The following is a 20,561-nucleotide window of genomic DNA, read 5'->3' as shown; positions in this document are numbered from 1 at the left end:
GAAAGGATATAATGAACTATATAGGGAAGGCTGCAAATTACTTAGGTCGAAAAATGGTATATGGTGATGGTTATTAATTATCATGCATAAAACAAGATCATCGTTAAAAATAGCTAGTTTATTATAAGCATAGAGGTTTTTTTAGATGGGCAACTTTTGTATTGAGTTGCATATGAAATTATGTTATTATTAGGTTCTTGTAGATCTTCAAAGTGATTGAAAGACAACTTTTAATTGAAAGGGAGGTTTGTATGAGGGACTGATGATGCCACTATGCTTTTTATTTTCCAACGAGTAACAACCTCAAAGGCATCCTTGCAAGGGTGATATATCGTTGAATGTATGATTTTTCTTGCCTAGATTTTCCAAATTCATGTGGTTTTCTTAAGTTTTAGACATACGATTGTGCTAGCTTAGTGGTAATGTAACACCCATAAGGCGACCCTCGCATTTGATGTACACATTATGTTTAGGTTGGTGAGCCTAGGACTACTTTGGGCGCTGATGTGCTCTTGCACGTGTTTTAGGCATGTGGGCCGATGTTTATATGCTTCTAGGCCAAGGAGCCTAGTGTCGTAAATAAGAAATCATGCACATAGTAATAAAACACACTGTTGTTGTAGACCAAGTTAGACAAATGAGTTTAGGGGCTTTGAGTTCATGAGTTTGAGAGGGGCCCAATTGTTGAAAGGCTTAAGCCTAGGTAACTAAACTTTTACTAAAATAAAGCCTAAATCAAGAATCCATGTGTGTTTACATCAAGTCCCCAAAGTGACTTTGGGGAATGCCAACTATCTAAGGAGGGACATGCACTAGGAGGATTAGTGTACAAGGGGAAGACATCATTCTAGCTATAGGGGAAGAGGACGAAATTTCCCAAAGGGGGAAATGAAGGGGACAACTTATGACACGAGGAACCTTGGTAGGCTCTGAGGAGGATTTGGCGCTAAGGGTATAGGTTCATCGATGCGAGGCTAGTGGGTACTTGGAAGACCCTGTGGGCAGTTGGAAACTTCTAGATAACCAAAGTGTTTTGGGACATCCTTGGCTCACTGAGTTAGAAACCTTGGAAGGGTAGTGGCACAACCCCATGGATTGCAGGTGCAAAGAAGAGGGTGCACTAGCTAGGTTGTGTGGGCTAATGGGGGATATGAGTTTGTTGGTGGGAGGTTGTTGGGTTTGGTACCTTGCTTTAGGTAAGTCAAAGCCCCAATGGAGGGGTGAGTAGATGATGATAGGTTATGAGCAGTGTGGTCTATGGCTCGATGGAACATCAAAGTTCTATAGTCAGTAAGTGGCTTTTCTCAAATTAAAGGTTGTGTTCTATTTAAATGTTCTCTGATTTGTTAATTTATTGTGTTCATGATGCTCGCAAATTATAAGTGTTTCCACACTTACATGTGTTTCAATATATAAGTATAGGATGCATTGTACGCTAATGTGCATTGAGCATATAAAGATGGGAATAGAGTAAATAAATGCTTTGGGATGTTATGGGGTGCATTGGTGGGCACAAATTATTCATTGTATCAAAGGTATTGGTACAAAGTCAAGTGAAATTTTTCATAGGTCGAATCATAGGGATAGGGAAAAGCCCTATTGGGTCATTGGGGATGTTACAAATGGTATCATAGCCCAGGTCACAACATTGGGCTTGCATGGGCCAAATGGCAAAACATTAGCAAAATTTGTTGGGCATGTCTATGAATTATTTGGTTATATATATATATATATATAACGTGTACAATTCAAGGGTATGTTGTAGCCTAATGGCCATACAAACGGGTTAAGTTGGTTCATTCTTTAATCATGAAAATTGGGATCAAATGTGATGTCTTTGTGTGCACCAATTTTGTTGCTATGTATGTGTTGTTGCTACGACAACGACCCTCCAAATTTTTTGCTTATGTCAATTTTGGAGCCTACACCAATTGTCGTTTCAAGCCCCCTTTGTGTCGTCATGTGGTTTGATTTGTTATTTTTGTGTTTTCTCCTAATGCCGCGTCCTCCTAAGTCAATGTTTCTTAAGCGTCGTCACTTAACCATTAAAAGAGTTTGATTTAGTAAGTTTATGGTTATGTGAACTCATAATTTTTCTAGACTTAGAAACTCACCTTCTTGCCATGAACACACTAAAAAAAGCACACAAAAGCGGGGAAAAGAAACAAAAAGCAAGAAAATCACTCACAAAAGAAAAACCACAGTTTAAAGTTGACGAAGACATGCACTTGAGTTGAGCGCCCTCCTTCGAGTTGAAGCAGTGTGCCCTCCTTGAGCACATTCATTTAGGCCGAGCAAGTGCGCCCGAGTAGCGCCTTACTCGGGCGCACTCCTTCATGTCGAAGACATGCGCCCTGTCCAATTGCATGCATGAGCCAACTTGTTGCATGAGGGCGCACTCCTAGAAAATAGGAGCCCCCTTAACTCCCCTTAACTAACCCTTTCATGCGATGACAAGTGGCACTCATGCATGGATCAATTTTGCATGTTAATTTCTTTAAATAAACTCAGTTAATCATTCTTGCATAATCATTTCATTTGAGTTGAATGCATAACTGGGGAATCAAGAAGTTCTTCATCAACTAATGCAACAACTTTGCATGCTCAATATTTTCACTGTTTTTCATGATTTCACTATCAAATCTTGCTTTGCTTGCTGTTGATCACTTGTTTTGCAGTTTTTTTGTTAGCATTTTTGTTGAATCTTCATCTTGCAAGTGTTAATCCACTGTCGCATGCAAAAAACTCTTCACATTCTTGAAACCTTCCATCTTCCACTATGCATGCGGCAATAGCTATAAATCCTTGCAGATCATTCTCCTCATTTGATCATCGAATTTTATTGTTTAAACTTATTCTTGAGCTTCTAATAGGCAAATCACACTCTTTGAGCTCGAAGCTCCATCATCGTTGAAAATTGCACCCTGTGTGACCAAGTTTTCTTCCTGAGTGCATGAGCGCATCACGAAGCCTTTCCCTTCAACCCTTTAGAATGCTACAATGTGCCCTCTTTGCCTTAGAGTGCATGAGCGCATCATGAAGGCACAAAGCCTTTCCCTTCGACCCTTCGATGTGCTACAATGCGACCTCCTTTGCTTGGGCACATAGGTGCATTGTGAAGACTTGAAGCTTTGTTTCTCTCATCCTTCTTCCCTTTGGCATGTGAGAATGCACCCTCTTTATCTCCTTGTGCGCATGGGCGCATAGGGAAGACCTAAAGGCCTATTTTTCTCCCCCTTTGACCCTTGAGGGTGCGATAATGCGCCCTTGTTGATTTTTCTTCCTTTCTTAAGCGCATGAGCGCACTACGAAGCCCCGAATGACCATGCATGTCCCCTTCATGCTTTGAAAGTGTGCCCTCCTAGTTTGCATGTGTATTTTCTCTTGCATGCAAGTTAGTTTAGGCTGTCGTTCATAATTTTTCATGATCTATTGTCTATAATGGCTTTTGAACTGATTTACAAGTATTGCTGCATAGTTAGGTTGTTTTAAGCTAACACTATCACCATGAGTGTGTTGCCGCAAATAGGTGCTCGTGTTACACGTGTTGCCACTTTGTCGTCATCTGTTGGAGACATGCCGCCTCGCAAAGTGATCTCCAAAGAACTTTCAGAAGAAAGTGCTGATGAACTTGTGGAAGTTACAAGGTCCAATGTTCCCATATATGCAGATACTCAATGCTTCATTGATAAAGTCACACAAGTCACTTGGAGAAAAATATACAACACATTCATGCAGGAGAGGTTTCCTAGGGACTTAGAAGATTTGCATGCATATATCAATATCAAGAAGTCCAGGATGCACAGGATCGTATGTAGATCGCTAGTCATGCCATGTGCAAAAGTAATTGAATGGATCATTACACACATGGATGATTATCACATTATGCTACGCAACAGGAGTGGTGATCAATGCGCCACCTATATTGGTGAAGACATGCAAACATTATAAGATACTCAAGCCCACTAAATAAGTCAATGATGATTTTTACACAAGATGGGCAACGCTTGACACTACTGATGTTTTCGAAGCATGGTGTCGAGAGCCAACCAAATTCCTCCATCACCCATCTACAATGTATCCAACGAAGATTCTCAGAGATGTCTATTAGTACCTAATAACTATGTATTATCGGTTATATGGGTTTAAGAACGCTGAGGTGTTCTAAGAGAACTGGATATACATGCTCAATATAGTAGTGACCCATGGAAAAGTTTTCAATTGGGTTGATTTCCTATCATTTGAGTTACAGCGTCCAGTGGGACGGGTTAAAGCGTATTTCCAAACGAACTAGACATCAAAATTCTACATGTCTGCATTTCTCTTAGATGGAATCTGTGCATAGTGCACGTTCCCGGGATGAAGTGGAACTGGACTCCTAAGGAGAAGTTCCCAGTTTACTTCCAATGCAGAGTGTTATCCAAGTTGAGCTTCAAAAGCATATAGGAAAAATTAGATAACATTTCTTTGTAGTAATCTTTCACATGATTTTTGAGATCGATCCTCCTTGCATGATTGATCAAGTGAAGGAGTCTCTTCGAGATATCAACGTAGACCGGTTTGTAGCTTGAGAGGGCACATACATCATCTGATTTAGTTGTAAGATATCCCCTCATCTTATGCCGCGATATGTGACTAGCAAAGTGGTCATGCAAGAAGTTGCTAATCAGTTAGACAAGGGATTATCATGAATTCTTCATAGGACGAAGAAAGCCCCTTAGCCTATCTTTCCATTGAGGATCAGATTGTATGAATTAAAGAGCCACAAGGCTACGACAACATGTATACATGAGCTGGATCGCCTACACTTTGCCACCAAATATTTTCATGGATATGATCCCAAATGATTTGTCAGGCAACATTGTCAAATGATCGGTCATAATACAAGGTACTCATCTATCTCTACAACATAAGGTGAGAAGATAAAGAATTGGTATAATGCCAGAATGAAGACACCCAGTTTACTCCACGTTCCACCAACTCAAGATTTGCAAGAGCAGGAGGAGGAGATAACACCTCAAGTAAGGAAACTATCTCCCAAGAAAAGGATCAGATATTCATCGACAGGCGAGAGCGACAAGAAATGGAAAGAGGAGATAACACCTCAAGTAAGGAAACTATCTCCCAAGAAAAGGATAAGATATTCCTCGACAGACAAGAGCGACAAGAAATGGAAAGATGATCCCTTAAGCTCAGTAGCTAGACAAGCAGAATATGAGAGACGAGAAGCAGAAGAAGAGGAGAGGAGGAGCCAATGGGATGAGTTGCTTGAAGAGCAAGAAGAAGAAGAAGAATAAGAAGGACGCAGGATAGAAGAAGAGCAACAATGAAAATCCCAAGAAGATGAAGCAACACAAATATTGGAAGTAGAACAATGGACTCAGGGGTTGGAAGAAGAGTAGTTCAAGGATGAAGATATTATCCAATCAATAGAGGAAGAACCAGGTACTCCAGGGGAGAATCCCCTCATAGGAAGTCATCTTCCATTAGGAGAGATGGGGATTACACCACCAACAAACCGAGTCATGGATGTATGAAGCGTAACTTTTGATCAACTGAAGAAGAGGATCGTACAACAAAGGCATAGGTACTTCCTACAAGATCCTCAAAATCCAGTCTTAGTGTCTACACGTGATCACTGCTAACACTACAAGAAATCCGAGGGCACTTATGGTAGAAAATGTTCGCTACAACGACATAGGATAACTCAAAGTACTTATTGGGTAATAATGCTAGGTTAAGAAGGGTACTTGCTGTGACAAAGAAATAGGTAAAACATGTTGTAGCAGAGAACCAATGATTGCCATCACAGAAATTCAATGCCATGGAATGGCGGTTAGCCATGCTAGAAGACATAACAACTCAAGTAAGGAAACTATCTCCCAATAAAAGGATCAGATATTCATCAACAGGCGAGAGCGACAAGAAATGGAAAGAGGAGATAACACCTCAAGTAAGGAAACTATCTCCCAAGAAAAGGATAAGATATTCCTCGATAGGCGAGAGCGACAAGAAATGGAAAGTTGATCACTTTAGCTCAGGGGCTAGACAAGCAGAGTAGGAGAGATGAGAAGCAGAGGAAGAGGAGAGGAGAAGCCAATAGGATGAGTTGCTTGAAGAGAAAGAAGAAGAAGAAGAATAAGGAATCAAGATAGAAGAAGAGCAACAGAGGAAACCCCAAGAAGATGAAGCAAGACAAAGATTGGAAGCAGAACAATTGACTCAGGAGTTGGAAGAAGAGCAGTTCAAGGATGAAGATACTATCGAACCAATAGAGGAAGAACCAGGTATTCCAGGGGAGAATCCCCTCATAGGTGGTCATCTTCCATTAGGAGATATGGGGATTACACCTCCACCAACAAACCGAGTCATGGATGTATGCACAAAGGTACATGTACTTCCTACAAGATCCTCAGAATCCAGTCTCAGTGTCTACAAAAAGGGTGATCACTGCCAACACTAGAATAAATCTGAGGGAAGTTATGGTAGCAAATTTTACATTCACTACAACGACATAGGATATCTCAAAGTACTTATTGGGTGAGAATGCTAGGTTAAGAATGGAACTTGCTGCGACAAAGAAATAGGTAAAACATGTTGTAGTGGAGAACCAACCACTGTCATCAAAGAAATTCAACGCTGTGGAATGGCGGTTATCCATGCTAGAAGAGTTGGGGCCAATGGAGGATACTATGACACGACTATATGATGAGATGATACTTATACAACAGATCATGGCTTCTCTTATTGACATTCAAAAGAATGCACAGAAAATGGTGAAACTCCTAAAGATAACAAACATAGCAGTTGACGAGATGCAGGAGTGTGTTGCCAAATATTTGGATGCTCCACAAATTTGGAAAGGAAAGACAAGGTTTCCGTTGAGATAGACAAAGTTCATTTGATACTCCACCTACATAATTACTCTCATCTTGGAGCACAATCGGTTAGTACTATGGCTTCCTACAACTGACTGCATAATGGGTTTGAGTCTCTTACAAAAAAGCATGAGATGCCTGCCATTGGATCTCTTGAAGCAATCAGAGGCAAGGAGGTCATCTTCCAGGAGATCAGAGAATATATTGAATAAATCAAGCAGGCAACAGAACATGAAGGCTTGGAGGTAACCAAAGACATTATTCAGAAGTATGCCTTTACATTAGTCAAAGTGCACATGAAAATTTCATGGTTGTGGAATAATGTATAGTCAAGCTCCAAGAACATACTGATGAAGACGTTAGAAGTGAATATGTGCTACAAAGGGGACTTTCCAGACCGGACCGAAGACACCACAAAGGAGTTCAATGCATGGCACACTTACATCACAAACAAACTCCATGAAGAAGAAAATTATTTATCCATTTGATCAATCTTTGTCCTTTTAACAATTTTGTCTTATTAGGCCACTGTCTCATTTGTAAATTGTCTTATGTAATAATGTTGTGTAATGAAGTCCAAGGGGCACATGTGTAATATGAAAAACCACACATTAGAATGTAATTAATCATGCTAGAATGTGAATAGTAATAGAATTCAAAGAGTCATGGGAAGCTCAAAGGTCATTGTGTTTGTTATAAATAGCTCCTCATAACTCAAGAAAAAGGGATTTTTGGGAGGCTTAGCCTTGGCTTCTCTTGTACTACATAGGAGATAGATTATTCTTTGGAGAAGCAAGTCATGGCTTTGTGTTCCACTATTGGAGACAATGTTTCATTCATGTAAGAATTTAATTTAGATCTTACACTTATAATCAAAATCTCAATGAGCCGACATTCCTTCATACATGTATCGTAGATATAGTTGGACTATTATGGTTATGTTTATGGTATATGTTGCTTTATTTACATACTAGGTTAATGAACTAATTCGTTGCTTAGTTATGGCTGTTATTGAATGGATGTTTTTATGCTTTAATGATTGTTGTTTATTATGTGGACTAATCTGTAGGTACTCAAAAAGTATTTCTTGCTATCCCAGGGCCCCCTTTTAGGATAATACTATTACTTTTTTAACCAGTGGCTCGTTCCCCACACCATCCATGCAAGTCTCCCTCGTACACCTTACATTGAGTGTCTCACAAAGCTCACATTCTTGCTGACCCAAAGAGGCACTGTATTCTCTTATGTCCGATTGTAACCAAGGCATATCCTAGAAAACCATTTCAATGGTGGCCAAAATGTATGACTGGATGAGACTCCTACACTAAACGGTGTGAGGTCTAATTGGGACTTCACATCAGGGAGATACCCTTACAATGTTGGGGACATCCAACACCGTCAACATTTTGGCGCTAGAGAGAGGGGAAGATGACAAACTGAGCATGTGAAGTCTGTTTGAATCTCTTACTTGAATGAATTCATCATAGATCATCATCATGAGGTGTTTTACAAAAGCTTTAGATCTTTCAATCCCCGTATACTTTTTACATAACTTGTCACGATTGAAATTTGATGGCAAGGGTAAAACAACATCCTTGATTATGTTTTTGAATTTGTTCAATTTTGCCTCTTGAATGGCGTTTATTCAGAAGAAATCCTTGCATGGTTGGTTACCATTATATTGGATGGTCGTGAAAATCAATGGTGCTATTCTCTAACCATCGCTTCTATCACATATTTCAATCACTTGGTTAACGAGCTTCATCGAGTCTTTGATAAATATGAATATCAAGATGTTATTGATGAAATAGATCAACTTAGAATCGAATTGACTGAATCTCTTGAACATTTTGCTGATTGGTTCCTTCACCTTTGTTATCAGTTTCCGTATGAGCAAGTGGATTGGTAGTTCTTGGATGAGAAGTTTCAATTCTTAGTCTAGATGTCAAGGAAATATTTTGAATCAGATTCTCCTGATCGAGAAGAATTTCAACATCCGAAGGAAGAACCATATATGATTTTTGTCCCATGTCCTCCTCCCTTTGATGTTTCGTATGTTAGATCTAGACCCATTATTGAATCAAAAGACCATCATGCAGATGAAGAATTTATTTTTTCTTTCACATCTCTCCTTCGATGGTGATTCATCTGACCTCATCAAACAACCCTCTTCAAATCTTGATATTCCCCTCATCAATATTTCACCCATTAATCAAGATGAACCCTTGGATGATCATGGCCCGGATGATTTTCTTCTCTCTGAATTATGTGGTTATGGTTGTTCAAGTAAGGTGGATGAATCTTTGTTCCTACTTGAAGATTTGGATTTGCAGGAGTTTTAAAAGGAGTCTGACCCGATGATTGAATATATTCTTTCAGGTATACCTCATTTCGATCAAGAAGATGACACACTTATCATTGAATGTTTTTGTAGTAGTCTTGAACTTCTACCCTCTGTTGAATCACATGAGTTAAATATTGGATCTTGTTTTGGGAAGTCGCTGACCATGTTTTCTAAGAATTCAAATTTAAGTCAGGCGAGTAGGACACTTCAGCCGACGCTAATGGTTATGTCAGGTTCTTGTCACCATGTTAGTATTTATGATTTTAGTCAATTCATGATTCTTTTGTATAATTTTATCTCTCATGTTATCACACGGGATGTTGACTCCCTCTTGAGGGATACTTATTTTCTTTACGTAAAATTTTTCAACCCTCATGGATGGAAATTTAATTTGACTATTGAGTTGCCACCACTTCATCTTGTTTCAACCAAATCCAAAATCTGTAATCCAAAAGCGGGGAGGAATCTTACTGAATCTTTTACATCATCCATCAAAGAATCACACATGCACAACAACTTGGATTATGGTCAACTTGATGACATGGCTTGTGACATGGATTTTTCTTGGTGTAGTCTTTCTGGTATATCTTTCCCTAAAGGTTGTTTCCATGATCCTGTTGCAGTGTCATTAGAAGAGTATTTTCAGTATCGGCCCATGTCTCATGGCTTGTACTTGCATGTGCTTCTTCAAGTCATATATGGTCACAGGCCCATTAATTATTTCTATTGTGAAATTCCCCATTTGGTAGAGAAATTGAGTGTAATACACCATTGTGGTTTCACTCCATGTCTGCATTGGTCAATGCAGATGCTTGAACGATTTCTCTTGTTCATTGCACTGCTTTTTGTTTTGACTTTCCACGATCATATCCTTCGGTATGGAGGTCGGGAGCAGATTCTGTGGCTGCATTGGAAGTTCCACTTTACATGATCTGGTCTTGAATTGTTTAGGTTAGGTCAGGCTGCATATAGTTAGATGCATCACATCATCTTTTCTCTTTCTTATGCTTCAGTTTCATTCTTTCATTATTTTCTATCTTTGAATAAGTCGGTTTCGAGCTTCGAGACGATGTGGCTAATATTTTGTGAAAGGAAAGTTGTAGCAACACACAACCATTGGCTTATCCATTACCCTCTTCCTCAATTTGGTTTACATCTTTCGAGTCAATGATTTTCCGATGGAAAATATGATCCTTCAACTGTGAAGTTGTAAGAAAACCATGGAACTTGTATCTATTTCAGATTCTGTTGACGGTGCTGGACCCGCCAACATTCAGGGGATCAACTCAGTATGAAGTCCCAACTAGACCTCACACCGTGTGGTGTGGGAGTCCCATCCGGTATGATGGACCGATTGCCATTATCTTAAGGATTTGCCTCAACTCTTGCTTGTCAGCACAAGAGAGTTGTTTTCTTTGTCTTTGAGAAGTGAGGTTCGCGTGCCTGGTGATTTCTAGTGTTACTTGTGTCAATGGTTCTTTCACTATAGAGGGAGAGGTTGGGAGTGAGTCCCAAGTCGGTTGGGAGGAAGCCCAACTCTGCTAGGAACACACAACACAATAGGGATGTGCACAACTTCCGGAGGAACAATCCACACAAATGCGATAGTCACAACAAACAAGCAAAGATAACACGTACAACACTTAGTAGATGAGTCCGTTCGAGCTGCCACCACTTCATCCCATTTCAACCAAATCCAAAATCTGTAATCCAGAAGCGGGGAAGAATCTTAATGAATCTTTTACATCATCCATCAAAGAATCACACATGCACGACAACTTGGATTGTGGTCAACTTGATGACATGGCTTGTGACATGGATTTTTCTTGGTGTAGTATTTCTTGTATATCTTTCCCTAAAGGTTGTTTCCATGATCCTGTTGCAGTTTCATTAGAAGAGTATTTTCAGTATCAGCCCATGTCTCATGGCTTGTACTTGCATGTGTTTCTTCGAGTCATATATGGTCATAGGCCCAGTAATTATTGCTATTGTGAAATTCCCCATTTGGTAGAGAAATCAAGTGTAATACACCATTGTGGTTTCACTGCCTATCTACATTGGTCAGTGCAAATGCTTGCATGATTTCTCTTGTTCACTGCACTGCTTTTTGTTTTGACATTCCACGATCATATCCTTCGATATGGAGGTCGGGAGCAGATTATGTGGCTGAATTGGAAGTTCCACTTTACATGATTTGGTCTTGAATTGTTTAGGTTAGGTTAGGTTGCATATAGTTAGATGCATCACATCTTTTCTCTTTCTCATGCTTTAGTTTCATTCTTTCATTTTTTTCTATCTTTGAATAAGTCGGTTTCAAGCTTCGAGACGATGTGGCTAATATTTTGTGAAAGGAAAGTTGTAGCAACACACAACCATTGGCTTATCCATTACCCTCTTCCTCAATTTGGTTTACATATTTTGATTCAATGATTTTCCGATGGAAGATACGATCCTTCAACTATGAAGCTGTAAGAAAACCATGGAACCTATATCTATTTTAGATTCTGTTGACAGTGCTGGACCAACGAACATTCAGGGGATTAGCCCGGTATGAAGTCCCAACTAGACCTCACACCATTTGGTGTGGGAGTCCCATCCTGTATGATGGCCCGATTGCCATTATCTTAAGAATTTGCCTCAACTCTTGCTTGTCAGCACAAGAGAGTTGTCTGCTTTGTCTTCGAGAAGTGAGGTTCACGTGCCTAGTGATTGCTAGTGTTACTTGTGTCATTGGTTCTTTCACTGTAGAGGGAGAGGGTGGGAGTGAGTCCCAAGTCGGTTGAGAGGAATCCCAACTCTGTTAGGAACACACAACACAACAGGACATGCACAACTTCTGGAGGAACAATCCATATGGATGCGACAATCACAACACACAAGCGAAGATAACATGTACAACACTTAGCAGATGAGTCCGTGCAAATGCAACGGTTGTTATAGCAAGTTTTATGTGAAAGGTCTGTCTGATGTCCGGGGAGGTAGCCACCACGGATTGGACAACGTTAAAAACATATACAACACATTTTCATCAATAGATTATGTATTACAACAAGTGAAGAGTTCAAGTGTTAAACACAGGTTAAAGAAACATTCATTACAAGTGTCCAAGATTAGTCTTACAACAATTACAATACATGTGTGAAAACGTGCTAGCCTGTTAGCACACTTCTGAATTAAGTGAAAGTTCCAAGACACATCGTTGCACCATACATCACCAACCCTGTGGGCAAGGCGTTGGAGCCACTACTTACTCCTCAAATAAAATATTACAGACTCTCAAGGCTATGTGGGAGGAGCTGAGGTGAAAATTCCTTTGCATGTACAAATGAGGGGGTATTTATAGCCAAGGGTGAAACTGACCTTTGTGGTTGTTCGACTACCCTCATGACTGTTTGACTTCCATGACTTTTCGACTTTACATGACTCTTTGTACAACAAGTGGGTCTCTTGGACTTTCACATTACATTACATTGATTGACAGTAAGGCCCATAGTAGATATGTGGAAGACATGACTCATGACATGACTCGACATGACAGTGCTGGTACATTCGTGCTGCTGCTGGTGTGCATGTCAAGCTGCAGTGCTTCTTAGTGATGGATGTCTTCATGGTGTGTCAAAACTTCACCTCCGCATGGAAAAGTGCATGGAGTCTTCGATGGTCGTTGGTTTGCTTGATGGTATTTTTGCACGTTGCTCCTTGCTTGTATGTTGGAAGGATTGACAGGTTCGTCTGTTCATGAAAGGTGCATGTTCGTCCGTCCGTCCTTCTGTGAGCACATCTTACATGTTTTCTTGTCCATCTGTCTGCGAACACATCTTTGCATGATCATCTGTTCGCGAGCACATCTCTTCGCATGCATCATTTGTTCGCCCATTGGTGAACCTGTCCTTCTACATGTGCTCACTTTGTTCATTCTATTCGTTGTCGTGCCATGTATGCTTATGTACCTGTACCTGTAGTCACTCATGAAGAGATGACATCAAATCCAAAAACCTCCTAGTATACTATGATACATGATCATTTAGGATGCAGGTGATTGGGAGAGGTAACAAGGTTGCCAGGCGGGGTGGAGGCTCTGGGCATTGCTGATGAAAACTTCGCAAGAGTCACTGGGTGATGAAGATGGGAAATTCAGATCGACAGTGACTTTTCGCGGGGTCTGGCTCAGTTGCAGGACAAAACTACATAGTTTTTGAGAGGAACAGTCCCCGCTACGGGAAGGCTAGGCAGACCAAATTTGTGCAATTTCCAGAACAAGCGAGCAGTGGGAACTTGGAAGCTAAAACTGCACAATTCCTGGAGGGAACTGGCAGTCAGTTGTCGGGACACTGGTAGCAAAAATTGCGCAATTCATGGAGGGAACTTACAGTCAACTGCTGGGTCACTAGCATAAAAAACCGCGCAATTCCTGGAGGGAACTGGCAGTCAGTTGCTGGGTCACTGGCAGTGAAAACTGCGCAATTCCTGAGGGGAATTGTCATTCCGCTGTCGGGAGATACTAGCGGGGAAAACTGCGCTGATGCTGGGAGGGTGGCCTGCTGATCACCTCTGCGTAGTTTCTGAGCTGAGCAGACTGTTGGGCAGCAAAGGGCTTGGTCATGAAAACTGCACAATTTTCTTGGTGAGCAGTCGATCGACTATCAGGAGGACTGGCTGGAAAAACTGCGTAATTTTATGAGGGAGACATGGATAGGCACTGGGTGTTTTTCTGACCTGTCTGCACAGTTTTTGAGGGGAGTCAGTCCCGGGGTGGCTGCTAGGTCAAACTCTCTGGTTGACCAACATGAAGGCTGATTGATTTTCTTGTGGGCAACGCAACTTGAAATGATTTGCTTGGTGCTTATGCACTGTTCTGGGTGATAGTCGATCAAGTTGATGGTGGGGTGATGGTCCGACTATCAGCGAGGAGTCCGGTCGTCAAAACTTCAACAAAATGACTAAGTGTGTGAACGAGTTAAAGATGCATATATGATCTCGCAAACACACACTTACATGACTCGATGACGAGATGAATCAAACCATCTAGACACACATTTTTGACATGACTGACCGATGGTGCAAGCGACAAGTGCAACACTTGTGATTGATCGTTGATTGACCGTGACATTGCTTATGCGACAATGAATGTGACTCCGTGTGTGAGTGCGATATATGTTTTCATAGTGAGCACAACATGTACACACAAAGTGAAAACCTTGAGCATGAACAAAAGATGGTCGCAAGCATGAATTTGACATCAACATGCAAAAACTTGGGTGAAATGAACAAGCAAGGCAGATGAAAAGACACACGAGATCACGAAGTGAACTGAGTGTGTGTAGTCATCAAGTGAAATTCTCAAGGGAGGCTCCGAAATTAGGTGCAGGCCAAAATTTTGGAGGGTGGTTTTAGCCGCTACAACACTTGGCGACACACTGGTAGAACTCCAACTTCTCTGTTTTGGTTCATTGATAGCACAGGGCCTTGGTCTTTTGGAGAGTATTGAATCATTGTGTGGGTTACTTCGGCTTCCCCACTTACTCCATGGGCATACATGGTTCACCTTTTTACAACTCAGTCAAACACAATCAAAAGTTTAGCTTGATCACAATGTTTCGAATCCGGAAAGGGTAGTTTAGCTCGCGAGTTGAAGATTTTTAGAGTATAAGTTTTCATCTCTGGTGTTGCTCTACTGCCAGCAGGCCTGGATAGTACCTTGACAAAGTCATGCAGGAACACACACATTGCTCCACTACCAGCGGGCTTGGTCAGTACCCTAGCGGAGTTGCGTGCTCTACCTCTCTGCACAGGAAGCCTTTCTCTTCTTTCGCCTTTGAATTTTTCAAGAGGACTCTGCATAGGCACTTATTTATTTTTGGGGCGGAAGAGGGATCTCGACTTATTAAGAGCAGAAGAGGTTGTTTCTTTAGAGATTCATGTAAGACCTCTGACATAGGTTTTCTCGTTTAGATTTTCCCCCTCTCCGTTTCTACTCATTGGATGAGCTTGAACACAAAGAGAAGAAGGCTGAGTATAGGCATGGGGCTTCCTAGTGTGGACACAGGTTCATGGTTGGACCAAAACTTCCCTTGTAGACGGTTCATATTTTTCATCAAGTCTTCATCGGCCGAAGGTTATAACCAAGCATAGAGAAGACGAACACAAGACTCGCCAAGTGCTACAGTGTCACAAGTCTCTTCAAATTTCAGCCACATACTCTATTCAAAATCCATAATGTAGTAGTTGGCAGCACTTATTTTTGGAAACAAAAATAGTAATATATCAAGAAAACAAAACAAACGTAAACAAAATAGTAAGCATAACAAACAAAGTAAAAACAAAGATAGTAAGCAAAGCAAACAAGCTGAAAACAACAAGCAACAAGCAAACTATGTACATGGCACGGGGCACGGCCTGGCCTACTGAAAGTAATGTTTGAGATCTTGGCCATTGACAGGAAGGTTTTTGATCCTCCTGTCAATTGATTGCAGACGACGTGTGTGTGTGCCAAGCTTCTCACGGACCAATATAAGGCTACTAGGTTTCACTACCGGAACCTGGTGGTATTCCAAAAGACCTTTAAGTGAAGACAACACTACTACTTCAGATACTGCGTGCAACACAGGTTCTGATGATGGCACAAGATAGTTGTTTTTATTCCATGAGCGGTTCAAGTTTATGAAATAAATGCATAAGCGAATTTCCCCGGATTTCTTATGTGTAGAACTTAAATTAGAAACCCATGTATGATGACGAACTTTGTAAGTAATCCAAGCATCCAAAAACTTAGTCAATTTTTTTCTGTATAAGGAGTTCAAATGACAAATGTGTTTTACTTGACTTTTGCTGCAATGGCTTGGCTCTTCCTTTACCTGGAATCCCGCATTGGATTATTCGCATGTCGTATGTACTCAGGTTGTCATCTGCCCACGCAGACACATCTCGATACTATTTGATCAAGTGGTCAAAAGATTACCGCTACTGCAGTGTGCAGTTTTTACTGACACTGACTATCTACGGATCATGATTGGTTCCCAGGTTGCTCTGTTTGTTCGTAGTGGTGGACCTATGGGTTTTGCTATTTCTTGGACCTTGACAGAACTTCTACAAATCATAGAGCTTGTTGAGAGAAACCACACCCTTGGGGATGGGGTTTCCTTTCTTGCCATCAACTGCAGTGTTCAGGGGTTACTCGTTCTCATCTTCATCAACTGTTGTGTCCTTGAAAGCATCAACACTATTCACGGGGTGTAGTACCACTATGAGTGCGACCACTTTGAGGCGGATGACCCTTTGTAATCCCAACACAAGTGCTTCGTACTCAACAACTTTGTTTGTGCACTCGAACTTCAAGAAACTTGAGACTAGATGCTTCCTATTGTAAGGTTCGATCAAGACACACCCGACTCCTAAGCCGTCTTGTGTCTTTGATCCATCAAAGTACATGGTCCACAACTTGTTTGTACACGGACCGCTTGATGTGCTAGTACTGCTGCTACTACCATTGCTACTGCTACTGCTACTACTGGTACAATGTAATGTACAAGTTTCATTACCATCAAGTTGGGCAAGGAAGGAGTCCCAACTGCGTGTCTAGTGGGGTTGGAGTTGGCCGTGCAGGATAACACCCCAATGCTGTTTCAAGGAGGCATTTGCCAAACATGAGTTCTGCAAAGGCAAACAGTTCATTCTCACCATTAAGGGGAGTGACATTGTGCTTCATATACCTCTCGGGCAATACCTAGATTTGGTTGCATTTTCCCTTGTACGGAAGCCACATGTGAGACCAATCTGTAGTAAAATATCCATCTAGCTTGTTGGACCAGTCTCTGCTGAGTAGTAGACCGTATGCTTCCGGTATGTCCACAAAAACTATGTTGATGCATTGGTGGACTCAATCGTCATGAGATAGTCGGATGATCACGTCTCGTAGTTCACCAATGGATGACACCGATGTTCGATCACGCTGGATGATCAGCGCAGATGTCTCACTCCATTGTGCATTGATATTTTTCGCAATGGAGAGTGGCATGACATTCGCTGTCGCGTCGGAATCAAACAACTAGTTGTGAACATTGTAGTTGAAGATTTCAAATGATAGCATGAATGGAGGGCAACCCAAGTTTGCTTCTTCCATCCGAAGCATGTTGAACACATCAGAAAGTGATCAGGGAGGTGTGCTTGCTCCCTTGTTGGTAGAGGCTGCGCTGTCTGTTGCTGTATGTCCCAATGCACGTAGCAGGATGTCTCGCTGACTCTGGATCTTAGCTAACTTGAACAAACTTATGTTCGCTCGAGTTTTATTCATGTCATCTACAATGTTGTATTCCAGAGGTTGTAGACTCATTGAGGTGTCTGAGGTAGAAAAAAATCTTTGTGTTGTCCAGCAGAGTGTTCTGCAGCTTGCTGCTCATGGATGTACTCTTGTCCGCCACTGTCTTCCCAGACTTGTTTTGTGTTTTCTGCTTTGGGACGGCCGGTGGATCGACCTTCCTCATCAGTAGTCTCATATTTTCTTGTGCTTCCCCAAGTGTAAGGTGAGCCGCTCTACTCTTGAGATTGTAATAGTCATTTTTCTTTTGGGGCTGCTTCTCGGTGTTCATCTTCGACATTGCTTGCGAGCATTGATATGCGTTCACCACATGCCCAGAACTTGATGGTTCATCAGGTGCAACCTCTTCGTCATTATCATTGTCTTCCGGCTGCTCCTGCATACTGTTTTCCGCATCAAAAGTATGGCTGCATAAAAAGTTCACGACTCGCTTCCAGTTCGAACAAGAGTTATCGGGGTGATGTTCTTGTGGAATGAACAGAACTTAGGATCTGCACATTGTTCGACTTGGAAGACAGAGCTCTATGTAGTTTTTGGAGAAGACCAGTTTCTTCCTGATGAGATGCTTTCCTGTCTCTGCCTGGGCGGATGGCTGCTTGCAAATGTGTCCGGTTTCTATTGTTTGAGCTCGTACACTTTCATAGTCAAGTTCTTGACAAGGCAAGTGAGGGTTTCAATATCAGTTGCTTCCTTGTTTCTACCCTTGCTTTGTTGGGTGTGGAGCCTGATTATCTTTTGTATTCAAACGTATCGCTGCATTGGACCCCAGTTTGAAATGGGGTGGCAACACTGCCCGTAAAATATTTGCTGCAGGGGGCGTCCAGGGGGGGCGACTGCGACCTTCTGGGAGCCCCCCCCTGGCGGGGGGATCGGGGGCATCGCTCCCAAAGCTAAGAATAGATGTAAAATTTCCTTGTAAAATGTTGTACTTTCGTAGTCAATCTGGGCCATTCATTAGGTGGAGATTTGACGGTAGAAGTTATGTTTAACTTAGGGTTTTTTTCCCTAGAAGGCAACCCCTCGCTATATATGAGGGAATTTTATTGTGTCTATGTAGATCTATATTCTGAGTGAGGAAGAGAGAGGAGATTGAGAGTGAAGAGGGAGTTACAGCGGATCTGCTGTAGGTTGTATCTCTTCAGTTTGCTAGATAATATAAAAAGAAGGACTGACTGTTTCTTCGTGGACGTAGCCCAAACTGGGTGAACCACGTATATCTGTGTCTCTCTTGTTTTATGCATTTTCTGTGTTTATATTTCTGCAATATTTTATGTGTTCCATTGCTCTGTAATATATAATTTTCTAACATGCTTGCCATCGCTTGGGACTTCCTGCTCGCATATTTGGAGTCCTTTGCTGATTCATCATCCTTGATGACTCTAATTGTGCGTAGGTCTTTTTCTACAACAATAGCTTCTTCACAATTTTCCAAGAATGTTGGTTTCACAACTCGCTTGATGAACTACGTGATGTTGGTCGGCAGTGCAGACATGTAATAATCAACTGTGATGGATTCATGAGGTTTAGTGTTTGTTGCAAACTTGTTCAATATGTGTGTAAACCTCTGATTGAAGTCTTTTAATTTTTCTTTTCCCTCCATCTTCATGCTTCCCAATTCTTTGAGTAGCATGGCTAGGGTCTTGTCATCAACAAACTTTTCAAGGAACATGCGTTTGAATGCACCCCAGTTCTGTATAGAGTTTGGTGGAAGGCTGTGATACCATGCAGCTGCACGACCGTCCAAGGTACATGGAAACAATCTACATGCTACGTCGTCATACCATACCTCAAGGGTCTGCAGCTGTAGGTAGAAGTTGTCCAAGTGATCTTCTGCCTTCACCGTGCTGTCAGGGTTAAACTTGATGTTCATTCTCTCTACTTGCTTCAGCATCTTGTGCAAGACACCTGGGAGAGCCAATGGTCCATGAGTCATCCATTCCAGATTTGGGTTAATCATCTCTTCTTCTTCTTTGTCCTCCTTCTCTCTTTTAGAGTCTGACGGTTCTAGCTTTGAGTTCGTTGGTTCGTCTTCAGCTCCGCCTCCTCTGCTACCTTCCCCTTTGCCTCCTGTACCGGAGTCTAACCCCAAGATCACAAGAGTGTCTTGTTTCCCTTGCCAGAAGACTGGAGGTTCCTCTCCATCTTCAATAGCTTCTGCTAGACCTTCAAGTGTGGCAAGGACTGCTTCTTCCACCGATGATACAACAACTCCTGTAGGAGTGGCTTTTGGCTTCCTTGATGCGTACAAAAGATGTTGTATACCTGGGATCAGTCTAACTGATTTCGTGAATTGGCGGGTGATGGGACAGACGGAGTGAAGGTGATGATATGGAATTTCGTGTTCAGTCCTGGGAGGTGAGAAGTAACCAAATGCAGAGTCGCACGTAGGTGAGCGGGAGTGTGAGTTACTGCCTTTACTAGATGGTTGATGAATGAGTGTGAGAGGACGTTCAACCATATACAGCTGGCTGCCTCCTTCTAGCACCAGAAATGCTGACGATGCTGGACCTGCTAACATTCAGGGGGTCACCCTGGTATGAAGCCTCAACTAGACCTCACATCATTTGGTGTGGGAGTCCCATCCGGTATGATGGCCCGGTTGCCATTATCTTAAGGATTTGCCTCAACTCTTGCTTGTCAACACAGGAGAGTGGTCTAATTTGTCTTCGAGAAGTGAGGTTTGCGTGCTTGGTGATTGCTAGTGTTACTTGTGTCAATGGTTCTTTCAATGTAGACGGAGAGGGTGGGAGTGAGTCCCAAGTTAGTTGGGAGGAAGCCCCAACTCTGCAAGGAACACACAACACAATAGGACGTGCACAACTTCCAGAGGAACAGTCCACATGGATGCGATAGTCACAACACACAAGGGAAGATAACACGTACAACACTCAACAGATGAGTTCGTGCGACAACATATACAACACATTTTCATCAATAGATGATGTATTACAACAAGTGAATGAGTTCAAGTGTTAAACACATGTTAAAGAAACATGCATTACAAGTGTTGAAGAGTAGTCTTACA

Source organism: Pinus tabuliformis, chromosome 7 (assembly GCF_031772625.1).
Source record: "Pinus tabuliformis cultivar Carrire ecotype Pingquan chromosome 7, CPIR1, whole genome shotgun sequence".
NCBI lineage: Eukaryota > Viridiplantae > Streptophyta > Pinopsida > Pinales > Pinaceae > Pinus > Pinus tabuliformis.
This window is presented reverse-complemented; position numbering follows the sequence as displayed.